Source organism: Dermacentor andersoni, chromosome 11 (assembly GCF_023375885.2).
Source record: "Dermacentor andersoni chromosome 11, qqDerAnde1_hic_scaffold, whole genome shotgun sequence".
Taxonomy (NCBI): Eukaryota; Metazoa; Arthropoda; class Arachnida; order Ixodida; family Ixodidae; genus Dermacentor; species Dermacentor andersoni.
Window position 1 is genome coordinate 76,852,356 of NC_092824.1, and position 24,626 is coordinate 76,876,981.

Consider the following 24,626-nt stretch of genomic DNA (forward strand, 5'->3'; position numbering starts at 1 on the left):
AGCTGATTGTGTGAGCGTTGTTGCCGCACAGATTAACGTTCCTGGTGAAGAACTCTGTACATACCGCTCCACAGTACATACACTGCTTTGAGCGGAATAGATAGCAAACGTCCCGCTAAATGTATGTAATCCTTTCGTTGGGCGCTGGCGAATGCCGGCTGTTTTCGCTGGATCTCCTGTCGTGAATCATCGAGGTGCGACGCATGCAATGCCACTGTCAGCATTCCTCGTCATGTCTGCGTTATGTCATGATAGGTATCTGCCAGGACTCTGTTCCTGCTGCTTAGCAGTAGTCTCGTGCCATCCGCCATGTTGTCTCCGCGTATTATTAAGGCACCATGTGACGAGCTCGAGCATAACGCTAAACCTTGCTATCGTCTTCAGAGCTTCGCCTTAAGGCGGAACTGTTTTAATGCGACAACATTATATGACTCACGAAGCGGAGAATGTGGCAGCGTCTCCGGAGACAGTACAAATAAAACATGCCCAGCTTGCACTAGTGGTGCAAGGCTGGAGTCAACAGTGGAGCTTGTGATCACCTAGCTTTTACGTGGCTTGCCTAAGTTGTTTGTAGATTTTGTGAGGTTATGCTAGGTTTTGTTAAATTTTCTCGGCTGGCTTGACGTTGAAAATTTTCAAGCAGTCGCAGGCTGGGATCGCTTCCTCAGCGACGTCGAGCGTTCAAGCGCCGACTCTCGCGTTCCCTGGACTGAAACTCGAGAGCCCCGACTCTGCGTCGCTTCTACTCATCAGCAGCTTCTGCGTGGTGTTCCGTATCAGCTCGGCGGCAACGCATCGCTTCTCGCTTGGCAGTACGGCGCTGTTCCTGGTAAGCCGCTTCTTCTACGGCTGCCCAGACTTTTTTCAGTCTTCCCATGGCGGCAGCACGTACGCACGGAGTAGAGGAGGCGAGAGGTGTGTCGCCACGCCGGCTGTTCCGAACTTTTACTCGCCTGTGACGTCATGACTCCGCCCTACGCGCGTGGAGTGCGAGGAGGTTACGTGGCTCGGCGCTCTCGCAGGTAGTTGCTAGGTAACGCGAGGCGGCGCACAGCTGGGCTGAGTTTTCTGGTAACGCTCCACGGCGGAACCAAAGCTAAAACTGCTCTGCTGCTAAAAGCCACGCGATCAGAGCTCTCTGTACCGACGTGGGAGCGGCCTGCATCAGTCCCAGACTGATCCCTCAGGACTAAAGTAAAGTTCTTCATGACATACAGCCGATCAATGGGAGGCGCGTGCCGCGTGGGCGCTCGGTTCGTTGAAGCACGACAAGAAGGCGCTCACCTACGCGCATCCGCGACAGCGGTGGCGCCGCCCATGCAGGGGAAAGAAAAAAATCACCAGAAAGTCCGCATTCGCGCACAGCGTGCGCCGCAAGCATGTCCGAGTAAAGGTTGCGGTTTCATAAGATGAAGTTTTCGCGAAGCGGCAACTGTGTGGCCGGTCTATATATAGCACCGCACGTCCCAGGGCTGTCTGTTGTTGCGGTGATTTCGCTGAGTTCTGTCATGCGCTCCGGTTAAAAAATCTTCGACTTCGAATTCTCAGTCAGTAGCTGTGTCCGGCTCCATTGGACGTCCTCGCAACTATGCGAACAAGGCAGAGGCGTCGCAATGCTTTCTCAATCATCCACGTAGGCATGCATAGGTGCCCTTGATTTTTTTTCGTTTTTTTTTCGGTTGTTCGGGTGGTCGGTCGGTCGGTCGTATCGAAGAAGGAAGGTCTAGCCTATGGTAGCACACAAGCGGTCCGCCATTGTTACAGACCTCAATTGGTGTGGCATCAGGTAACACACGCTCTTCGTTCATGGCAGCTCACACCTTGAAGCGATTGAAACATATATTGTCGTACACAAATGCATGAATGTGTCAAAACACTTATTTCCAAACACACAAGGGGTTTCACGTAACTTGTTCCAAGGATTTTAAATAAGTTATTTGCTGCAGCTCAATGAAACTAATGGCATATGGTTTGCCGTCATGAGGCACTGCTTAAGGTATTTTTACATGACATTTATTAGTTAATTAACTAAGAAAAATTATGCAAAATTTTGAATATTCACTTTATGGCCAAGTGCGCTTAATTGAATTCGTTGTGTTCTGGGGAGGGGGGGGGTCAGAAACACCAATACATTTTTTTTTTTTTTTTTGGCAACGTACATGCTGCATGGCGATTTTTTTCGCCGTTTAATGAAAGCCCGCGAAATACGAAATCAACAACGTGACTGCGCTCGTGGCGGTTCTGCATCGACTATCGGCACCTGAAGAAGATTACAAGAAAGGTCGTCCACCCTTTGCCGCGAATAGACGACGCACTCGATTCTCTCCATGGCGTGAGTTACTTTTCTTCCCTAGATCTTCGATCCTGCTTGTTCCTGCTTCGATCGGGCTCGTCAATGCCAACTGGCCGTTGACGAGCAGGATCGCGGAAAGACCGCCATCGTTACACCGGATGGGCTCTAGCAGTTCAAAGTCATGCTCTTTAGGTTGTGTTATGCCCCAGTAACATTTGAAAGAATGATGGACATCCTTATTCACGGGTTCAAGTGGTCTACTAGCTTATGTTACCTTGACGACGTCGTCGCTTTGTCGCCTTCATTCCCCAGTCATGTCCAACGACTATGGGCTATTTAGCAGCTATTTCACAACGCCCGACTTCAACTAAACTCTACCAAATACCGTTTCGGCCGCCTAGAGATCATCCTACTTGGCGATCATGTTGAAGCTGCCGGTATCCAACCTTACCCTGCCAAAGTGCGCGCTGTTACAAACTTTCCAACGGTGAACGTATTGATCGACGCAACACAAACTGGTCACGATACACAGACAAATGGCATGGCGGAACGGCTGAACAGAACAATTATAGACATTCTTGCAATGTATGTGTCCGCCAACTACCAGAACTGGGTCAAGCATTGCTTTTTGTGCAATTCGCGTATAACACGTCAAGGCATGAGACCGCTGGTTACTCTCCTTTCTTTCTGTTCGGTCAAAATCTTGCGTTGCCCACGGACACATTCGTGCCTTCTTCCGTGTGTCCCCCTTCTAGTATGCTCGAGAGGCCATTTCCCGTGCTGACCATGCACGTCAAGTTGCCCGCGCTCGCTTCAGCGGATTCCAGGTCCACCAGCAATCTCGGCACAATAGCCATCACAGGGCTTCCCACTTTGCTCCTGGACCCTTGTCCCCCTCTAGTCCACAGCGCGCTGTGTCGGCATTTCACTAAACCTGCTGTTTCCGCACACCGGCCCATATCGCGTGTGCCGCCAAGTGACCGACGTAGCTTACGAAATTGCTCCACTGTCTTCGTCCCCATCGGCTGAACTCCGCACCGACATCGTGCACGTCGTCCGCCTGAAACCCTATGGTGTCCCAAACACTGCTTAACCCTGTGTGCAGAGAACATCTTCTGTGCCGTCGTATTTCGACCGCACCGAGTCGGTGCTTTCGCCACCGAAGGGTAATGTTACGAGCCCCTTATGCTGCGGACGAAGAAGTTTCATTTCCTTTACAAACATCCCCCATAGTGGGTACGCGCCACTGTCTGGGACACAACACAAGACACAAGACAAGACAAACTCTGGCGCATGCCCACTAAAACGTTGTCTGTCAGACGACAAAGAGGATGAGCTGTGCGCCGGCCGACCATCTTTTTTGTTGTGGTGCCACTCGCTGCCACTATGTAAATATTGTACATAAACCCTTTTGCACACCTCCCCGTAACAATATTTTGCTTAAAGCGCAAAAAAAAACACAAGGACACAAGAAAGAAAGACGAGACAAGACGAGCGCTGCTTCAAACTAGAGCTTATTTTCGAAGAAATCACGCCTTTTTATCAGTCGCCACAGATCAAGAGCAAGCTCGCCCAAATTTAAGATCTTGTAACTCCCTTGCTTCGCTTCTCAGCACCGCCTGCCGACGGGGACACTTCTCATTCTTTTCATAGACATATGCGACGCGTGACACCTCTCCCTACTACGCTTGAGCACGCGCACTACCACAGGCAATGTTCGCTCCCGCAATTACGGTGGTGACACGCGGTCTAGTTTGTGCTGTACACTTGGCGTTAACGCAACTTGCGAAACTTCATATCATCACACATATATTTGTGTAGCACTCAAACGTACAAAACATCTGTATCTGCAACTTGACAAATGCCGAAACATGGAAAAAATTAGCCTGTGGACAATGGGCTGTCTTCTCCAGCACCATAGTCTTCATTGCTCTGAGAGTAGTTTGTGAGATGGAGTACGTAGAAGTAACATTTTGACAACAGTGTGGCTTCTATGTTTACTTTTCTTTGCTTTTCGGTCCACTTCTGGACCTGAGGACACTCGAACCACCGCGATTGGCATAAATAATTTTGCCGTTGTTATACCTTGTGCAGCCCCTCGGTAATTGTCAGAAGTGAATGCTCATGAAAACGCATTTCTGTGCCAAGTGCCTTTTGTTTTACAATTATGTACTTCTTAAATTTTTACTTTCAGCCTTCCATTAACAGTGACTGTAGGACAGATGCAGTACGAAAATGGTTGCCATGACAAAAACAACTTTCCGTATCCACGGTGCAAGGACGTGTACTCGTGGTATTTCTACTGCGCCTTAGAGACTGCTGTTAACTTCACCATCAACGTCACGGTGGCTTATAAAGGACAGGAAAATCGCACCTTAAGCTTTAACCTGAACAATGCAACAACAGCTGAGTGGAATCCAGAAAGTCTGACAAAGCAACAATATCAGAAAGGACCAACTGTAGGCAAGGTACCAGTATCAACGTTTTTACTTCATTTTTGACATCACAGCCTTAATTTACCGCAAAGTAATTGGCTGCTAAATGCCGCAGAATGTGCAATAAAACGTAAGAGAGGTAGGTCTCAGGAGGTGGGGCCTCCTGAGTCGCCTTTTGTATTTTCTTGCACATTGCTTGGAACTCATTTCAAAATTAATTACAAGTGCTTACGTTAAATATTCATAACGGATAAAAACTTGGAGGACGCTTAAACTTCGCCTTTAAGAGTGGAACACGATAGCATTCAAAGATCCCTGACTGCTTCTCACGCTTCGCAGTGACTGCAGCTTATGTAACCGTAATGTTCACCGAGAAACGCTGCCGGCGAACGCTATGCACCAAGGCGAGCTTCGTGGTAAAAACGCGGCCTCTTGCATGGGCCATCTTCAGAAATAGTGCATAGCCACGCCAATAAAATATATATAATTTTCAGGTTCCTGTGTTTTGTTTTGCACTTTTAATATTTCAGTCTGGGAACATTTAACATAAAGAGAAATGCGGTGTCGGCGTTTTGTTCCGTGACATTTGTTAGTGGTCTGTCAATTTCAAGATTCCGAGGAATAACTTTGTCCACAATGTAAGACAGCGTATGAGCAACATTAGGGATAGCAAATAGTGTGGCATTATAACCCGCATATGCCGCATGTCATATAGCAAGGCGTGGCATTTACATATACCTAAGTGTATAAAGCAATTTTCGCTCATGTATAAATCCGCCGATGCGGATTTTCTGAGACACGGGAACCTTAACACTATCGCGTTAAAATCGAGTACCCGCTGAACACTATGGAAGTAGTTTAGTCATATTCTTGCCACTACAGCGCAAACACATTGACAATAATTTCATCGAGACCATCGGGTCGTCTCATATCACGAAAAGTACCCATAAAGCGTGATTTCAATAGAGTGACACGAGCGGAAAATGCCGGATGCAGCATGAGGATGCCTAATCGCCACACCTCGTTACATCTTCGTGCCTGTGTTTGTGCAAATCAAAGTGGCTTTTTCCCTAGGTATAAAACATGACGAGACAGTTTCTTTCTACTCGTACATTGAGACGAAGCCTTATTTAAAAGAAAAATTGTTTTTGGACGTTCGAAGCACATCACTGGGTGACAAGAAGGAGAGGAGGAGACAAAGGAGAGGAAAGACAGGGAGGTTAGCCAGTGTAAGTCCCGGCTGGCTACCCTGTGCTGGGGAAAGGGGCAAAGGGAATAAAAGGAGAAAGAAGAAGAAGAGGAAAAAAATGAAAAAAAAAAAGAAAACTGACACAGTAACGCGATGTTACGCGCAACAATAGTCAAAGTCGTTCGCACAATTCACATGTCCTTAAGAACTTGAGCAAGGCCCTTAAGGCCTTGAGTGCCGAAACCCGTCTGGACCAGTGTCCTAGAACTTTCTCTTCTGTGAAGGGGCGATTGTCCAGTTTTTCGAGCACGGTCACGAGCACTTTTCTTCGCACTGCGTAACGGGGACAAGAAGGTACTTCCAAAGCAGTTATGCTTCTAGGCAACTTCAGGTCTCATTTGATCACTCAGGACATCTCCAGCATTACAATAAAGTTTGTATCTTTCTCTCTCTAATGGGGTATTGCCACTTTATACGTGTGTTGAGTTTTTAACGGACGAGCGATCTCACGATTACGGCCAGCACGACTCATGCCGCCATTAAAGTCAGCGAGACATGTAAAGTGCCCCACCCTTTTCCATTCGCTGCCATGCCACCTATTGGCCTAGCGCCGTCACGGGATCAATTCTCAATATAAATCGTCCACGCCACCACCGAGAGGACGCGCAGATGAAGCAATCGGTTGCAATCTGCGCGCATGCCAGCGATTGACGTGAATAAATGTTGTATTTTGTATCTTTAGGACTTTAACTCTTACTTGTAATTGAACAAAGCAAGGATAAATGCCCTAGACATAAGATTTCGGGTGTGGCAACCACCCGGAGTCCGAGAAAGACACTTTCGGGTATCAACTAGCCTATTTTTCTTTTGCTGAAGCACTTTTTGCATACTCAACGGAAAAAGCGATAGCAAGCGCTAATTTCACTTGACTTTCAGTCAACAGTTTCTAAAGACAATGTTTTGAAACAGTCGTAGTAAGAAGTGTTGCATACCGCGGACGTGAAGCGTTTTTTCAGTCACCAAAAATCGCAGCTGTGATGCAATTTTTAATAGTATTGTTGTGTTGCATAATCTGATTTAAAACAAGGCGAAACGTTGCCACCGTGGTTCCCATTAGGCATCCCTCTCCTGCTGTACAGCTATACGAGCTATTATGACTGTCCTTGACGTCGATCGGTATGAAGTGTTTTGAGCGCGAGTAAACTATAATCACAACCACGGTTTTTAACGATGTGAGCCAGTACTTGATTCCTAGTCAGCTAAAAGAGCTTTCGTAAGCCATCACCGATATCGAGCATGGTTTCGTTTGTAAATTTCATAGAGCTAAGTGCGAAAAATTTTATTCTTCACTACCTCAGACATAAAAAACCCGAAGAGCTCTTCACACTTACCGCCGTGGGTCGAGCATATAAAACGCTACGAGTAACCTGGTTAATGTACTTGAGGAGCGCAAGATCCACGTCAGCCAAGCATGGTTAATTGCTTTTGAACATTAACAATGCATCCTAATTAAGAACTGTATACAGCAATTTTGTGTCCAGCTGCTACATTTTTGCAACGAACGCAAGCTTACCGCGGAGTTCCGGGAGACTAGCGACTACGATAGCACACGAGTTCTAGGGGCCATTTCATTTCGCGTCTCGCTTCAGGTTATTTGGCTGTTACTTTTCGGTGCTACATATTACAAGCCTATAGTACACATCGTACGTTTAGGGTTTCATCTTTCATTTAATGAAGGAAAAACTGCGTCGGCTTGCGATAACAGAAACAGCGGCAACCGAAGTTACACAGCTTTCAACCTTAGTTGACATCTACGCAAAGTAAGGCGCGCAGTGGTTGCTTAGTGGCCATGGTTTTGGGCTGGAGAGGCATTATGTAAGAGTCCACCCAGTGGACATGTCCATTTTGTCTGTTGCTGAAGTGCTGATTGGCTATAGCGCCTCCCTGCCGCGGATGCGCAGCACAGCCCAGGCAATAAGAACTTCATCAACAGACGAAATGGATATGGCCACTAGGTGGACTCTTACATAATGCCTCTCCTGCTAAGCACGAGGTTGCGGGCTCGAATCCTGGTCACCGCGGCCGCAATTCGATGGGGCGAAATGCGAAAACACTCATGTACTTAGATTTAGGTGCACGTTAAAGGACTCCAGGTGGTTCGAATTTCCCGAGTCCCCCACTACGTCGTGCCTCGTAATGAGATCGTTGTTTTGGCACGTTAAACTTCATTATTCAATTTTTGCGTAAAGCGAGACGTTCTCAGTGCGATTGGCTCATGAACCATGTGTGTGTATACGAAGTGTGGTTTTCGAGTTATAAATATTAGTAATAAAGGGCAGCATTTTATACAAAGAAATTATTTCATTTGTAGTGAACTATAGACAGGCTGGATATTATATACACATTAATGCTTGCATTTTCTCCTGCATATATTATTTACTGAAATTTTCAGTGGTGTACATAGTATCGTGTTGCACTCGTTGTGTTAATGATGTGTCGGTTTCTTCTAGCGCAACTGCTGATCGAAACACGCTGGCTGGCCCTTCGAAAAAGGGTGTTCTATGCCGCTTATTGGAGCAAGCGTCCGTGGCGTTCGGTGTTAGAGGCCAGATAGGTACGAAAATATAAGCACAAATCGGAACGAGAGCTTCGCTTTAAAATCGCAACTAATTTTTCAGCATCATAGGCACCAGCGTGTTTATTCCAGACGAAGGTTGCCACAGGTTTATATTATAAACTTTATATTATGCATTGTACTCATAATATGACTATTGCACATAGTATCGCCGAAGATTAGACTGTCAGCCGTCTGGCCTTCGCTGTTCATTGACGCGCAGGGGGAGGAGTTGTCAGTCTTCTTCAGCGGGCTGGAGGGAGCCGTGACGTCAAGATTCTCTTTGTCGCTAACGTTTGGCAGCAAGTAATAAAACCTAAGTAATAAGTAATAAAATCAGATATGGCGCCATTTTTCGTCAAAACTCAAATTGTTCAACATTGACCTCCGAGATCGCACGCTTGCACCTTGGGCGCGATGGTGCGATAGCACAGGACACGGCTGAATGTAGCAACTTGCTCGTACGCCTTCAACCAACCTTTCCGGGTCTTCAGACGATGATCCGTGGAAAGTCGGTTGCTCCCTTGGTGGCTGCCGCACGATCGCTGCAGGCAACACTGTGACTTTCATTGTGGCTGTTTACTTGGTCATGCTTGTCGTGGTCTTCTAGTGTACAAGTCGGTACTGTGGTAGCATCTTTCGCAGCCTGCACCTAGCTCACTGCTCCATAACGAAGTTGACGCCGACTTCACGGTTTGAGCTTTGCTTATGACTTCGGTAGGGTGTCCGGTACACAACGAAGCACTTCCACCATTAATCACGTTGTGGTGACAGTGAAGTACACATCACTGAGTGGAGAATTTGTGAATCTGTGAGTTGTGAACCTAACTCCTTACTGCGCGAAATTATACCCAGGTAAAAACAAGCTACACTTAAAGCACAACGATAGCATATGGTCTGTTCAAGCTTGTCTTGCTGGTGCTCTTGCCTGGCTAGCCTGCGTTCATGCGAGTCGTTCTGTTTGTTCTGTTTATCAGCTGGAATGGTACTAAGAGTTTTATCATACGTCGGGTGAATTGTAACGCCACGTGACGTTTGTATTTTGACAATAGGTTTCGGGTTAAAGGGACACTAAAGTTAATGATTTCTTCTGCATCAGTAAATTACCGTTCCACAACACCAAAAACACCACTCTTACAACGATAAGACGTTTGGAAAGCCAGAAGAAGCGCAAGAACGAAATACGGATGGCGACGCTTACTTACGTTCCCGCACCTGGGGGTTGTGACGTCTTGGATTCTGATGGCATCTTCTACGGCCTACTAATTATATATAGCGATACAGATTGACTACATTGTGTTCTACAGGAATGAAATATTAAACATGGCAAGTTTCGGGAATCTTTATTCAGCCAACGCGGCCCAAACGCGAAAACATACTTTGGAATCCCTGACGTCACGCTGACGTACCGGCGCTAGGGTTTCGGCGCGAAATTCAAATACTGATACTTAAACCTTCATTTTCTCATCTAACAATCAAACAATTTTTTTGAAATGACTGCCTGCGGAGTTCCCAAACAATGCTCCATTAGTCTAAACTGATTTATTGTTTTGCTTTAGTGTCCCTTCAAGTGACGAGGTGGCAGACTGGCTCACTTAATTTTACGGCGGTCAGGCGCAGCTCTTGTTGGGGCGGATTTTGTGCGACGTGTGTATATGAGTGCTGGCACTGTTGTGAGGTGGTGGCCTCTGGTTAGAACTTATAAGAGCTGTGTCCAGGCTGCCGCTACGGTACGGCTGCGGTTCTGGTGTGGCTGTGACTCCTACTCCGACTCAGTTGTCTCATCGGCGCGAAACTGCTTCCTTCTGAGATCCCTTGCAGTTCTGATATTAAATTACTCGCGTGAGCTCCGGACTACGCGTCCGCTCTCGGTGACACCTCGAGAAGAACTCCCAACGAGGAGCAGAGCATCAACTACGACGACCAGCCATGCCAAGATTGAGAGCGCATGTCTCCTGGTTCGAGCCACGTGCAGATGCGCGGCACTTATCCTTTAATAAACGTCAAGACGACGGCATGCCTCATCGGCTGCCGTCTATTTTCTTTAGTAACTCGATGACACCTGCTCAACATATCTTAGTGTTTCGATTTTGTCGAGATTAATAATGTATATTCATAATAATGCAGCCACTTGCCTGCAATCCTCCTAACTAATGTATCGTGTTTACTTAGAAATGTTTAATAGTATAACATGCTTTTCACTATTTCGCATTTCATTGTGTACGCTGGTGCAATTTAACGGTATGCGACAAATATGTGTATGCATTTGATGTATTTTATTTGCTTTGTACTTGCAATTGTTATTCATTTTTCAGTGGACCCGCAACTAGTCCGTGGCTATGGGTCCAACCAGTTCTGGTATTTCGGTTTGCTCTATGTATGCAAATAAATAAACAAAAGAATTCGTCCTTATAGTGGTGAATACGGATTTCAGAAGAAGCACACCAACATGAACCGGCTTCACATCACCAGCCACCGAGCATTGCCTATAGCCATAGACAAGCCAGCCGAAGAAGGATGGCTGCCTCCCAAGATCGACCACCAGTGTACAGCTGGGCTGTGAAGACGACCCTACCGTCCACACAGCCCTGTCGCAGGGTTTTTCCAAGTAATGGTGGTACCACCTGTTTAAGAAAGAGATCCCTGCCGACAGTTTCCCTCTTCTCGACTTTCCACCGCTGGGAGACAACGAGCACTACGGCCTCAAGAGCGCCTTCTCGCACTTCGCCGTGCCACCTCACCATCGAGCAAGCAGTGCGGCGCACTCTTCATCTGCCCCCGTTTCCGAAGGAGGCCCTCTACCCCACATCATCCTCTTCAATATCGGCATCTTGTGAGTGCTCCGCTACGTGTGGCAAATCTACCGCCGCACTTGAACAAATCTAGACTCCCCTGCAACGAACAAACTTTCATCCCGCCGTCGGCCTCATCAAGTTTGCACTCGGTAAGCCCGCGTTGTCTTACGTTGTCTTAGTCAGGCCAACTATACAAAGTGTACCATGGCTGACGCAAGTACGGCTTCCTCGACGCCTGCATTTGCGCCCGCACCGACCACATCGCCGCCGTCTGCTTGGAACTTCCGTCCGCCGATCAACCCACCTCCTGGTCACAGCTCATCTTCCGGCCATTCGAGCAGCATTCAGATGTATCTGGTTACGACACTTTTATCCGCGATGCCCCCTGAGCCAGCTACAAGTCACCGCCTGGGCACCATTTCCTGCCGTTTTTGCTACCGGCATCGGTATCCACCATCACTGCCAAGGACAAAGGCAGCAATTTTTTTTCCCGCTCTCGACTTCAACTACGTTGGGTGTTCCGCCGCTAATACTGTCCTCGGCATTGTCAGCACTGCTTGCTCCACCTACAAAGCCATTCTCAACTCTTTCCTGTACTCTTCCGGCGCTTACGTTCCTCGAGGCGCCGGCGTACATGTTTCTGCGCTGATCACCTCATGGATTCGTGCTCCACCTGGTTATCGCATCCTGCAAAGCCCTCCGTCGCATTGCACTTAGCTGCAGATACACGTCATGGAGCTTCGTGCACTGGTCTCCTCGGCCACCTAGCCTTTTCTGTGCGTCACCCCTACTCGAAGCTATCCGACCGTACTGGTCTTGCTGTCGTCAATTCCGCGCCTTCGTCCTCCTCCCGACTTCTACAACGCAGCGGTGGTGGTTACATTGCCCTTCACGCACATCGCGCACCCTGAACGACCAGAACCTTGAACCATACCATGCTACGACCATTAGTTCCACTCTTCTCGGCACGCTCGTAGGCCACTCACCATCCATTGTGTAGCTAACTGCGTCGGATCGTCTTGGTCACCTGACAGGGTGTGTCACAAGCTTGTGCAGCACACGTTTTTCTGGCCCGTCCGGCACCACGTTTGCACTTTAGACGAGCGCGCTCGCGCCTGGACCTCGGACATTGTCCACCACGGCAGTTGGCGTTGCACCAACGCTGTCGACGGATCAGCAATGTCAACGCGCCACTTAGGCCTGCATCACACGTCATGATACCCCACGCCGTCCACTCACGCATTTACATACCGGTACATTTCACCACCTGCGCTGCCTGTACAACTAGAACAGCCTGCCCGACACCTCGCCACTTTCCCGCGCCGATTTTGAAATGTCCCTGCTCCGTCAACGATCTGTTCCTGTAACTGTGTGATACGGCATCTTGAGTACGCTTTCCTCCAAATTTCGTGACTGAGACACCACCTAGAAGACGCATCAATATTTATTCTCCTTCAAAAAAATTCACTCCACAAACCCGATGAAGAGATGGAACAGAACGACGGGATAGGCGCCAACTTCAAGCTAATTTTATTCAGAACGAAAAATGTGTTCCAATGAGTCGTTGTGCTTTTGTCCTCGTCTTGTTTGCGCGGTGAATTTCTTTTAATTGTGACCCACCAACTAGCTCAAACCAAGACCACGTTCGTTTCCTTCTTTTAATGAAGTTTATTTCTCTCTCTCCCGCTCTCCACCTCTCTGTCCATCTCTATCTCCAGCACCAGTAGCCTCTATGCGCACGAACGCGCCGAGACGATCGGGCTGTGCCTACCAACTTGTCGGATGCCGTCGACCTGATAGAAAAGACCTCGACGCACTTCAGCGTTCATGCTGGCCATTGCCACTTCTTGCCTCGCTTTCTTCCCGCAAGGCTTTGTCGTGCGGCGACACTGCTACCGACGACGTCTAGACGTCACGTGCTTTGACCTCTGTGCGGTACCGAGAGTCATGCGCCTGAGATCTATAGTACAATAGCGGTTTCCCATTCACTTCGTACGGATGACCTGTGCTGCCCATGTACCCTTTTGGCCCGTTTTATTGCGACAGCAATTATATAGACACTCCATGCGATACTGAATTGAATACTTCATACTGAACCGATACTTTATACGGCATATTACGGCGTAGGCGTAGCCGTGATATTTAGGATAAAATCCAAGTGCGATAACATCGCGGCCGTGCGCCGTCTGCTTAGGGTGCGAGAGAAAGCCTGCCGAGCCGGTCAGCCGAGTAGCATGGGTGAGGGAGACGTGAGGGTGAGCCGAGAAGTATGGTGGCTTGATACGGCAATGTCTTTTCGCGCTTGCCAGGTAGGAAGCGGAAAGGCGCGCGCGTTAGGGGGAGGGGGCAGGTGTGTGCGCGTATCCTCTTCTACTCCTTCCGCGGCGGCTGAGCGCGGCCGTGCGTTTCCCCTCTTGGAGACAATCTGCGCTGCGTTCGAACGATATCCAACCGTATATAGCTGGTGCCTTCGATAATCATTTCAAATGATGATGGCATATAACCAAGAAACTCTAACTCGTCAGCCAGCTGCAACGTCGTGGCATTGGCACTTGCTCTACGGCGTTCACGATTCCTTGTTTTGTGCGAGGAATCGTGAACGCCTTGTGCGCAATAAGCTCTCATGTTGCATGCAGAGGACAAGGTTTTTCTTCACGCAGCAAAATTAAAACGCTCGACGCTCTTCAAATAAAACTATCTTTCGTAATTTTTGTGTCATTCACATAAACTAAACTTCCGATTTCACATTTGCCTTCTCCAGTTTCACTAAAGGAAACTGGCCACATTGTTTTCAGTTTGAGATTTCAAGAAAAAAATAACTTTGGTGAACTTAGGGTTCTGGTACCACCTCTCGTGCCTATTGATGCTCATGCATCTGGTGGTAATCTTCGACGTCAAGGTCTTCGGAAACTGAAAAATTGACGGTACATTCACCCTTTAAAGATGATTTACGACCTTATCACGATTAGCATTTTATCAACTGTAGAGTGCGTAAATGTTCGTATATTTAATATGATAAGTATATGAAAAGCGGCATATACCCAGTGGCACATACCTTGTGACCCAAGTTGTCGTCAAAAAGGTTTGTTAAAGACCGGCAGATACCCATTTTAACATACCCATTTATTGAAGTGCGCATCAGAGGTGGTCAATAAAGGGCAGCACGTACCCAGTGTCACATGCTCAGTGACCCAACATGGTCCGATGCATGGTTGGGACTCGGCTTTCTCACCACAACAGCCCGATGCTCTGCCCATCTAACCATCGAATGCCCAGCAAGCCAAGTTGGCGAGAAAGAGGTTAGGCGCGTGCATACAGACATACGGCATACGGCATTGAGACATACCGAAAACTGGTTGGAGTTCTCAAAGAATGCTATCGTGTTAAAACAGTCCAGCGTCGCGAGGCCGAGACAAGGCAAGTGTCGGTCTTTTCGATTATGGTGGCACGCAGCACCATAACCTGGTTTATAAAGTCTACACCTGTCACTGACTCAGATAATCGAATCCTCTGCACGGCCACTTTAATGGTTTCCTGCACGGTGGTTTCTTATTGCATTTGTTTGTACTTGACATCTAGTTTTTGTGCTTCATTGTGACCCTCACTCAACAGTTGTTTATTTTACATTCCAGAATTGTAATTTCACAATTCCAGTCATCATCAGCGGACAATATTATTATAAGGTTGAAAACGCACGGGGAGACATGCCGAAAAGTAATACTGTGGGGGTCGGCAATCTGCAAAATCCTACTGCAGGACTGTTAAAGCACAACGACACAGTTCTCACCTACAATGTTAGTGGAGTATACAAACATGAAGCGGTATGCCCAGAGTGAATAGTAGAACGCGGAACCGATAATTAGGAAATTTATTACCAGCCCTCAAGATATACATAGGACAACAATAAAGGTGCCTACCTTTTTCGCATGTATTTGTCATTTATTAAGATTTGCTGGTGAAGCGCCATACGGCCCGGCAGCGGCTGCCTACACATTCTAGAGATCCCTAGTTTGCCCAATCGCTTCAGCACTGTAGCGGATCCCGTGGCTACACACGACTGTCAGTTTAAAGATGACGAAGCGGTGCCACTGCATGTTCCTCAAGGTGGATGCAGCGCTGGGCTCTCCGGGAAATATCAGTACCAGCGCACTGTCTGATAGTTCATGTGGACCGAGCACAATACGATCTTCCGAACGTAATGAAAGTATTGAGATTATCTCACAATGCGAAAGAGTTATGCAATAGCTTGCCCAACACTATCGCAGCAAGTTGCTTTTTTTTTCTTATTGGTTGGAGTAACCATTCGGAGATGTGCGTGAGCAACCTGCTTTCGAGAAGAAAAGTTTCTTCAATATCGACTTTATTCCTTGCTGTTTTCGTTTGCGGACGGTAGCGATCCCAGTTTGTTTCTTTTTCAATCTACTATTGGGCAATCCTATAAAATATTGGTCAGAACTCCCATTTTTTTTCTTGACAGGGGCGTAAAGCGCCTTCCTTATTACGATATCTTTCAAACTACTATGAGAACCTATTGGGACCTCACATCGCTTGTGCCAAATAAAACGTTGTCGGATAGTGTTCTGGAATATTGTGTGCATTTTTATCCTTCGCCACACAAAACGAAGCTTCCCTCTTTATTCCATAAGTGCCTTCATTTAGTTCTTAATATTGCTTCGAGATCCATTTCATCAATGCTTTTTCGGAAGTACGATATTTTCAAGTATCCAGTTTACGTACGACTTCGTTTGATGGAGCAACTCTGTCTTTCCATACATATTGTTACGTAGGAAGACGCAGACGAAAAGCTATATCCAAGTATATTTACAAGAAAATACGCCGCACGTGGCCTAGACGCAACAGCCCGCGCTAGCCTATAATCGTCGTCGTCGTCTTCGCACTGCTCACCTCTTCGTCATCGTAAATACTGTTCCGTAGCGATATGAAATACAACTTCGCTTGAAAGAGAGGGCTGTGAATTTTATTCGCTTTTTCTGTCGCTAAATTAACTGGTTAGATATTGGATAACAGTCTAGAGTCAGAGAGTGGCGGTTGTTCTGAACGCTTTAGAGAGGATCAATGGCGGAATCATCCTAGTAGAGTTGACTTTTTAATAATTATTTATTTTTTGTTATGCCAAACGGGACAGCCATATATTATTATTCGTATTATTCGGCACCGGCGTAACAGGTCGCGGTGGGCCTCGCCCTCCGGCACGGGAGCAGACCGCGGGTCTACACGGATTCTCGGTCAACGGTCAGGGCCTTCGCCACGGGTTCGGTCTCGAGGGAGGCGGCCGCCCTGCTTCGGGGCAGGCACGTCGTCCCCCAACGTCATCATTTGGTTCCTGGCCCACATGGGGCATTGGGTCTCCCCCGTCGTTGGCCCCACCGCCAACGAGCTGGTCCCCGCCCGCGCGCGCGAACTCACCCATTACGCCGCGGAAACGCCGCTCGCGAGCGCGGATGCGGAATCGGGGCTCCGCAAGGACTCTCTCTTGACGTTCGACGATATTACAAAGCACTATCAGCTCGGCAGGAGGGTCTATTCCCCGCCCACGCAAAGCTCTCCAGGCCTCAGTCTTCCACCCTTCGTCTGCTGCAGAGCGGGTCCCATCCCAGCCTAGCCAGTGTCAGCAGGTACGCGGACTTGTTCGACGCGGACTCGTTCCAGATTGTGGAGATCCCTTCTGCACTTTCGAACACAAGCAACGGCGGGGTCCCTCGTTATGGGACCACGATCATCTCACCACGGAAGAAGAGCGGGAGGAGGCGCTCAAGGGCTCCAACCTCGCCGCTCAATTATGGGCCGCCCAGAGGGCCTGCGGCCCGGCGGCCAGGCACGGCCTGCACGTCCCGACGTTGGAGCGGGCCGCATCGGCTCCTCCCCGGTAAGGGACTTTCGTAGTCGCTCCACAGGACCTAAATAAAGTTCATTGCCTGCCTGCCTGCCTGCTGCTCCTTGTTTATGTATATTTTACCTAAGATCTTGGTGGTAACATTTTCTTTTGTCCTACAATTCTGCATAGCTTGTGTGTAAGCTAAAATACTTTTTCGTTTATATAATGTTATAAGTGGGAGGAACCTGAGGTCTCCAACACAAATAATGGGGAATTTTTTATTTGTTTTACTAGTTTCATTTTATCACTCCTTAAAGTAAGTCGAGGGGGTGGATTCTATTGAATACATTCTTGCTCCAAAAAAGGAAAATAAAATCTTGGGAGGGACAGTACGAAACGACAGATTCTATGTTCTTCTATTAATACATTCATTTTAATCGCGTGTTTGCAGCTTCACGTTATCGCTCGCCCCCTAACGGCCCTGCCAATAGCCAGCCGATTCACGCACAGGCTTGAAGCGAAATGGCTTCTATAATTACGGCATACGTCTCCATAGTTCCTACGCCACCATCGTTCTGGTAGTTCTCAAACAGTTGTGATGCCGCCGCGTACAAACCCGAAAAAAAAAATATGTCGAGAGACTTCCCGCTGTGTACCATTATGCCTGTCATCGTGGGGGAAAGACAGCAACGTATCATTGCCTCGTTTCCCGAGAGAAGCAGGCATCACGCATATGAGAGCAACAATGGATAAGAAACTTGAGAATTGGCAAAAACGCGAATGTATGGGTGGCCTCAAATGCAAACGAAATCAGCTGCAAATTGCCACACTATTTGGCGGAATAACACTATCATGCAGAAGATCCGCCCCCTAGCCTTCGCTCCTCTGCAATGATGAGTTGGCCCCGAATATAGCTGGTAACGTCTGAAGTAGATCATTACACACGTTATGTCCCGAGACAATATATAGTTTTGATAACGTGTTTAAGATTTGAGATGTAAGCAGAAGAGACCGTTTTCTCATTTCACGTGGTGAGTTATCCGTTTATTTGAGGAGACGTTTCTGTGCCGCTTCTGGCTTGGCGTGGCCTTCACGAATTCGTACTCATTTCGGACAGGAATGGTCAACAGCCCTACACGCGATAACTGTAGCTGCGAGGAAACAATCGCTCACCTTCTCTGTGAGTGTCCCGGCTTTAGTGCGGCCAGGAAAGAACTTTCAAGAGTGCTAGATAGTCTTGACAAACGCCGTTTGTCGGATGAAGAGGTCCTGCGACACTGGTCGAGACCGTTCTCAGTACGGAAGGCTCTGAAAGCGTTGTTGCACTTCTTGCGGAGGACTGGCCTTGGAGACAAACTTCAAGCAGTGTCTTATTTTCATTTCCTTTCTCTCTTTTATTCTTGGTCTTCCTTTTTTTTTTGTAAGATCGCTTTTCTATTATCTTTTATCTTACCCCATTTCCCCAGCACAGGGTAGCCAGCCGGTCTGAGAACGCGCTAACTTCCCTGTCTTTCGGTCTATTTCTTCTCCTCCTCCTCGCTCGCAAGAAATTTAGCGGCAACTGAAAACAGCGCTCGTTTCAGCTTCAAAGCATTCCACTTGCGCTGCCCGACGCTAGTTTGCTTTCCAACACTGTGCGAGCAGCTAAATTGCGCTAGAACCGGTTCAGTTCGTTTCTATGTCACGTATTTTCAATTACACAAGATGAATACGCACAATATAAATCATCACCAAAGTTCTGAAACCTGTTGTAAGGAACGCAGCTTCGTCCTATTGATTGTTATACGCTTCTTACGTTCTCAGAGTTTAACCGAGGTTTGAGACTCTTTACGGGTGGCGGTTGTTTTCTCTCTTACCAAATTCAGAGCCCTACTTCGAACACTACATATTACGAACATGAACAAGCGCCATTCATCGAATGCAGATTATCTATCACAAAGATCGGCGAAACGAAAGAGAAAAGTAAACCACGACTCACAGAGGAGGAAACCCTCATTTACTTTTATCTCAAGAAACACAGGCAAGATAAGTAAATTTGAGGTTTTCAGCATTGTTTTATCGGCGCACAACGTACGTATTTAGCTTTTGAAAAGACCACAGACGTTTCTTTTTATATATTGTGGAAAGCTGTATGTTATATACAGCAATAGGAGGCGCTGTCCGGAGTTGCCTATGAAGGTCGAAAACAGCTGAGCATCTAACCTGTAGTAGCAGAGCAAGGCCACGCTCAACTGCTAGCATTTTTCGTAGAGGCGTGCTACGTAGACCACCGTAGACCGAGCAAGCCACACGTTTGCACGCACACCGCTACTATTTCCGCGGTTTCGTCGCTGAAATCGATGCCGACATCGGATTCTTTGCGACACGGGGCCCTCAACGCTACCGCATTAAAAGAGAATACCCATGGAGATACATAGGGCTATAAGGGTATAGCGTAGGCGTTTAGTTGCTTCGAATTTAGTTTTCTAGGTCCAGGGTGTCGCTGTGACTTGGTCGTCTGACTGCCATCACCTGTATGTTCTTTTTGCCATTTTGCTAAAGTTCGGTGTAACTAAGGACGGCGAGACCTATTTCAAACAAAAGTGCTTCTTCTCTGGCCCAAAAAGCTGTGTACACGAAGACCCGTGCTTTCGTCTGCCAGAACTCCTCTGGCGTCAATGTCAGTCGCGTTGGCATCTTGAGGTGCTCCACAAACTCCAGAGAAGCCTATACGGTGCTTGATTAAATACTGCCCTATGCTACGAAAGTGACTGATGCCGACGCGCAGTTCAGTCGTCGTCTTGTTTTTCTTGTGCTGAGATTTATCGAATCGTTCGACCTATAGCGAATAACAAAGACAGTTCAATCTGCCATGAATTGTTTTCCCACTTTGGCTGGCACGCAGCAATATAAGCACTCAGGCCTGTTTCATAGAGATACTGCAATAGCGGCTTATAGAATGTGTGGTCCACAATCCACTTTTTATAGTCTTCAGCATGATCGCCGTTCAGTTTCACACCTTAAAGTACACTTTCGTGAACTGTCTTTGTTCAGGGCGCGTCCAAAGTAGATGGCCGGCATCCGCTGCAAACGAACAAGCGGAGCATTTTGGACTTCGAACACTTATGGCTTGGTGGTACGAATTTAGACCACAGTATTATAGAAAAAGCATATATACTGAATCAGAAAGACACGAGGATTCATAGTTGTGCTCATTCGTGTATACAGGTACTCTTGGAACAAAAGTTGCTTTTAAGGAAGTTTTCTATATTATCAGTTGAAACGATTTGATAAAGTTATAAGGCCCAATATCATGACAATCGCTGGCTTGATAGTCGCGTCGGATGCGGGCTGTGAAACGAGAATATAACAAAATAAATTTATGAGCTGATATCTCGAGCTTGACTTATCCCATCACTGACGAGACTAATGGGGTCTGAACACAAATGACGAACGCAGCCTTCCTCGGAAAGCGTTATTCTCTCTTTTTTGCTATGCTGAGCGCACGGCTCTTCAGCAAGATGTCAAACGTTCAATAAAATTCGTACATTTCACTAAAAATGCCGGCAGTTTCCTCAATGATTTTGTAAGCTACGTTCTTTGTATCTCTCATGCGGTTCCCTCTGTGAAAAAATAACATCGATTGCTACCCCTTCTTTTCCTTCTTCGAGTTGAATACAGTGCTAGAGAGGGAGACACCATAGAACCTCCGTCTTTGCGCGTATTGCGACATAGCACGAGATTTTTATCATGCATAACTTAGCAAAACTTAAAAACACCTTAAGTGGCCTGAACCCGACGGAACTTCTATTCTCAACTTCAGAATATGGTACTTGTGTTGCAAACACTGTGCAAATAAAAAAACAAGGCCGCAATGTACACGTCACAGTGGGTCTTTCGCCTGCTGCTGCGCTCAGATTTCTTGATTGTGGCGTCGAATCCAGGTTTTTTGTCTAAGCCCAAAAGGGTCTTTGCTGCCGATCATTCAATTTTGATCGGTTTCAGGATTTCAGCTACGAAACCGCGGAAATAGTTGCGGTGTGCGTGCAAACATGTGGCTTGCTCGGTCTACGGTGGTATACGTAGCACGCCTCTGCGAAAAATGCTAGTGGTTGTGCGTGGCCTTGCTCTGCTACTACAGGTTAGATGCTCAACTGTCTTCGACCTTCATAGGCAACTCCAGACAGAGCCCCGTATTGCAGTATATAACATACAGCATTCCACAATATATAAGAAGAAATGTCTGTGGTCCTTTCAAAAGCTAAATGCGCACGTTGTGCGCGGAAAAAACAAGGCTCAAAGCCTCAAGGTTAGTTACCTTGCCTTCGTTTCTTGGGATAAAAGTAAATGAGTGTTTCCTCCTCTGTGAGTCGTAGTTTACTTTTCTCTTTCGTTTCGCCGATCTTTGTGATAAAATAGCCTGCATTCGATGAATGGCGCTTGTTCGTGTTCGTAATATGTAGTGTTCGAAGCAGGGCTCTAGATTTGGTAAGAGAGAAAACAACCGGCACCCATAAAGATTCTCAAACCTCGGTTAAGCTCTGAGAACGTAAGAAGCGTAAAACAATCATTAAGACGAAACTGCATTCCTTACGACAGGTTTGGGAAATTTGGCGATGATTTATTTTGTGCGTATTCATTTTGTGTCATTGAAAATACGTGACATGTAAACGAACTGAACCAGCTCTAGCACAATTTAGCTACGCGCACAGTGTAGGAAAGCAAACTAGCGTCGGGCAGCACAAGTGGAATGCTTTGAAGATGAAACGAGCGCTGTTTGCAGTTGCCGCTAAATTTCTTGCGACCGAGGAGGAGGAGAAGAAACAGACCGAAAGATAGAGAAGTTAGCCCGTTCTCAGACTGGCTGGCTGCCCTGTGTCGGTGAAAGGGGTAAGATAAAAATAATAGAAAAGCGATCTTGCAAAAAAAGGAAATCCAAAAATAAAAGAGAAAAAGGAAATGAAAATAAGGCGCTGCTTAAAGTTTGTCTCTAAGACCAGTCCTCCGCAAGAAGTGCAACAACGCTTTCAAAGCCTTCTGTACTGAGGACGATCTCGATCTGTGTCCCAGGACCTTTTCCTCCGACAAAGGGCGTTTTTCAAGACTATCTAGCACTCTTAAAAGTTCTTTCCTGGGCGCACTAAAGCCGGCACACCACAGAGAAGGTGAGCGATTGTTTCCTCGCAGCTACAGTTACCGCATGTAGCGCTGTTGACCATTCCTGTCCGAAATGAGTACGCATTCGTGAAGGCCACGCCAAGCTCTAGAAGCGGCAGAGAAACATCTCCTCTAATAAACGGATAACTCACCACGTGAAATGAGAAAACGGTCTCTTCTGCTTACATCTCAAATCTTAAACACGTTATCAAAACCATATATTGCCTAGGGACATAACGTGTGTAATGATCTACTTCAGACGTTCCCAGCTATATTCGGGGCCAACTCATCATTGCGGAGAAGCGAAGGCTAGGGGGCGGATCTTCTGCGTGATAGTGTTATTCCGCAAAATAGTACGGCAATTTGCAGCTGATTTCGTTTGCATTTCAGGCTACGCATACATTCGCGTTTTTTCCAATTCTCAAGTTTCTTATCCATTGTTGACCTCCTATGCGTGCCGCCTGCTTCTCTCGGGAAACGAGGCGATGATACGTTGCTGTCTTTCCCCCACGATGACACGCATAATGGCACACAGCGGAAGTCTCTCGACATCTGTTCTTTTTTTTCGAGTTTGTACGCGGCGGCATCACAACTATTTGAGAACTACCAGAACCATGGTGGCGTAAGAGCTATGGAGACGTTTGCCGTTAACGTCCAGTGCCTCTCAAGAGGCAATGGACACTACTTCAAGCCAGATGGCGCAGCAAGCGCCGAAGGACCGCCGCGAGTCTCAGGACTGCGGCAAGAAAGAAAAACTCCACATTACGGGGCCTAGGGAGGCCCTGTAATGTCAATCAATTTTCCTCTCTAAACACACAGCACACACACACACACTATTAACTATGGCGACACAAATATTACAATGGAACGTCAGGGGTCACCTACATAACCTCGATGATGTCAAGGAACTCTTGCGCAAATATAATCCAAAGGTGCTGTGTGTCCAAGAGACCCATTTAAAACTTACACAGACAGGCTTTCTACCACAATTTATCATTTTTCGCAAGGACCGTGACGATGCTTTCGATTCGTCCGGTGGTGTCGCGATTATAGTTCATAAGCGTGTAGCATGTCAGGCCTTGGAACTCCGAACGCCTCTTGAGGCAGTTGCAGTTCGACCCTTACTGTTAGGTAAACTCATTACCATCTCTTCTGTGTACATACCAACCCACTATGGACTCCATAGAACAGAATTTCTTAGTCTAATCGATGAGCTGCCTGAGCCCTACGTACTCGTTGGGGATTTCAATGCGCACTATTCTCTCTGGGGAGACTCTCGATGCGATGTCAAAGGCCGCCTAATAGAAAATTCTCTTGTTTCTTCAGGTGCATGCATATTAAATAAAAAGGAGCCGATATTCTATAGCACAGCACATGGCCCGTACTCAGCGATAGATTTAGCTATCTGCTCGGCTACACTTGTACCATGCCTAGAATTGAAGGTATTCAAAAACCCATATGGGAGGGATCATTTTCCCCTCTGCCTCAAAACTTAAGCACAAAGTGAATTCCTACCACACCCCCCTCAATGGAAAGTTGCATCCGCAGATTGTAAAAAATTTGAGCAAATCACCCCGTTGGAGCGAAACGCTTTTAAAGATTTTAGTGTGAATGATGCTATTGCTTATTTTACCGCTTTTATAATTGACATTTTTTATTGACAGTGCATTCCACAAACGAAGGGTACTACAAAAAAGAGGAACCTGACGTGGTGGAATGAGCAATGCAAGAATGCGCGTAAGGAGCAAGACAAAGCGTGGCGTTTACTACGTCCATCTACAACGGCAGAAAACCTCATCAACGTTAAGCACGTGAAAGCCGAAGGCAGACGAACGCGTCGTATCGCTAAAGGAGAAAGCTGGGAAAAACACGTCACAAGCATAAATTTCTATACACAAGAAGCAAAAGTCTGGAACAGGCTAAGAAAACTAATTACTCGACAAGCCTACAACATGCCTTTGGTTGATGATGAAGGCCACAGCCTTCAAGACCAGGCGAACACTCTGGGAGAACACTTCGAGCGAGTTTCTAGCTCTGCGAACTACTCGCAGTCATTCCAGAAACATAAACAGATAGCTGAAAGTTAGGCACTGAACCGTAAAGGTTGCGGAAGTGAACCGTACAATCATCCTTTTAGAATTGCCAAGTTCAGAGCTTCCTTGAACGGCTGCCCGAAATCAGCACCAGGAGCCGACAGTGTGATAAATGCGCACCAGTTCATCTAGGGGTAACAATAACACGAAATTTGACGTGGAGCCAACCTATAGGTAACGTCTGCATGACTGCCTATCAAAAGTTATACTTGCTGAGAAAAAAACTGCAACATGC

General features: G+C 47.1%; 1 long non-coding RNA gene across 1 annotated transcript in view; it reads left to right on the top strand.

Moving 5' to 3' along the window:
- Positions 1-4,520: 4,520 nt before the first annotated feature.
- LOC129382080 (uncharacterized) overlaps positions 4,521-24,626 on the top strand; it is a 78,080-nt gene continuing 57,974 nt past the window's right edge. Inside the window, exon 1 of the long non-coding RNA XR_008610156.1 lies at positions 4,521-4,761. This is a non-coding gene — a long non-coding RNA (uncharacterized lncRNA). The remainder of the gene's footprint in view (positions 4,762-24,626) is intronic.